At 49.1% G+C, this 2,209-nt stretch overlaps 1 pseudogene across 1 annotated transcript; it reads right to left on the minus strand.

Moving 5' to 3' along the window:
* Positions 1–386: 386 nt before the first annotated feature.
* On the minus strand, positions 387–1,780 carry LOC309527134 (actin, cytoplasmic pseudogene; annotated as a pseudogene). The gene has a single exon. The product of its transcript is annotated as an actin, cytoplasmic pseudogene (transcript).
* Between the last annotated feature and the right edge of the window lie 429 nt (positions 1,781–2,209).

Below are 2,209 nucleotides of genomic sequence, written 5' to 3' on the forward strand. Positions count from 1 at the left end.
TAGCTCTGCTGGATCAGAGGAAAAGGCTCACCTAGACCAACATCTTGTTCTCACAGTGATTGACCAGGTAGAACATAGCCCTCATGGCTAGTAGCCGCGAATTGATCTAAAGAAAGAGGTGCAGATGTGTAGGTCTGCCTATGAGGCAGTTCATACTTGTGTGTATGTGAGAAATATGGCACATATATCTTGCACTGCTTCTTTTGATAGGCTTTACCTGTAACAAATCACATTTTTTAAAAGGATCCATTACTTGGTTCAACATTTCCACTCTCTCCCTCTCTCTCTCCCTCCCTCCCCACCTCTTCTTATATTTTTTGTAAATCCCTACAAACTCCCTTTGCTCTTCCCCATCTCCAATAGTGGTGACAGAACTGACTCAGAAGTGCTATGCTAAAAAAACAGCATGTTGTAGAGGAGAGTTTCCCTTTGACACATGCCCTTGCCAAGCCTGGCATGCCACCGCCTTGATCAGAAGCAGTGCCGGTGGACAATGAAGGAGCCCTTCTCATTGTAGGCCTGCCGGTCAATCCACACGTTCTGGAAAGAGTTGAGGGATGCCACAATGGAGCCACCCAACCAGGCAGAGAAGGTGCGGTTGGGGGAAGCCAGGATGCCCACCTTTTTGGATGGCTCCATCTTCTGCAGTTCCTTCTTAATCCTCTCGGAAAAGCCACGAAGCATGGTAGTTCCACCAGCCAGCAGCACATTGGCAAGCAGGTCCGCTTGTCGCTCTGGCTTGCATTTCCTGATGCTGCTTATAGCTTGGACATGAAGCCCCACCTCTGGGAAGCCCAGCATGGTCGGATTGAAGAGGATCTCTGAGCAGCGGAAGCGCTCACTGCCGATGGAGATAACCTGCCTGTCAGGAAGGGTATAGTCCATGAGGTATTTCTTCTCATCAGCATTCAGTTCACCCTCATATTCCTCCGGGATATAGCAACACTTCTCCTTGATCTGACATACCACCTCCATTTCATCCTTATGGAAAGGGTTCCCAGATTCTCCCATCAGCTTGGCCAGGTATTCCGTCAGGGCATGGCCTGCTATGTCCAGTCGGTAGGTGGCATGAGGTAAAATGTAGCCATCGTGGACAGGAGCGGTGTAGGATGTCCCATAGCCAGAGCCAATCACCAGACCACCTGTCCGGCCGTAGGAATACACCGACAAAAGGGACTGATGAGCCACAAACATGGCTGGCACTTCAAAGTTCTCAAAGAGCAGCTCCGCCATTTTCTCACGGTTAGTCGTTGGGGACATGGGGGAATCGGTGACCAGCACAGCAAGCTCTTCAGGGCACACGCTGAGCTCTGTGTAGAAGACATGGTGCCATAGCATCTCTAGGGCATCCCAATCTGTCACGACTCCATGGGTCATTACCTGGTGTGTGCTCACCTCCGCACGCCGCTGTGGAATGCTCTTCCCAATGTAGTACAATGGGCTTTCCTTGGTCCTGTACCTTGGCACCCCCACAACACTTGGCACAATGGATCTCGGCTTCTCATCCCCAGCCAGGCCACTCTTGGTGTATCCAGTGCCTGTGTCTATAACAACGGCAGCATAGTCCTTGTACTTGTCTGACGGGCATGATGAGGAGTCTGACGGGAGGCCCTTTGAGCTTGGTCTGTGCCCTACAGGGCCAGGACTCTTGGACTTCTTAGGGTAGTGCATTGTGATGGGATCTTTCAGAGGCTATATCCCTTTGTCCTGATGCTATCACAAGACCAGACAGTGGTCCAACAGCCTCAGAGGGAAAGAAAGAATCTTCCCATCAGTACAGAAGGCAGGCACCATGTTGCCATAACAATCACCTGTGATGCGGCCACAGCAGAATGACATCATAAGAATGGGGGATGAGATGAAGGTGTTTTCATTCTAATAAAGATATTGAAATGAAACTGAACTGACACCCACTGAGACCTTACCACAATACTTGACATACTTCTATGGTTTCCATGATTGACATCCACTCCAGACACCGTGTGATATTTAATGGGTTTATCCTCATCAATTATTTCATAGAATCATAGAATTGTAGAGTTGGAAGGGACCATGAAGATCATCTAGTCCACCCCCTGCAATGCAGAAATATTTTGCCCATTGTAGGGCTCGAACCTACAACCCCGAGATTAAGAGTCTCCTGCTCTACTGACACAGCTAACTTCACAGAATGACAAAAGCAAACACATGTTGGCTAAGGAACTTGTTG

The sequence above is a fragment of the Podarcis vaucheri genome (assembly GCF_965113315.1).
Source record: "Podarcis vaucheri genome assembly, chromosome: 2".
NCBI lineage: Eukaryota > Metazoa > Chordata > Lepidosauria > Squamata > Lacertidae > Podarcis > Podarcis vaucheri.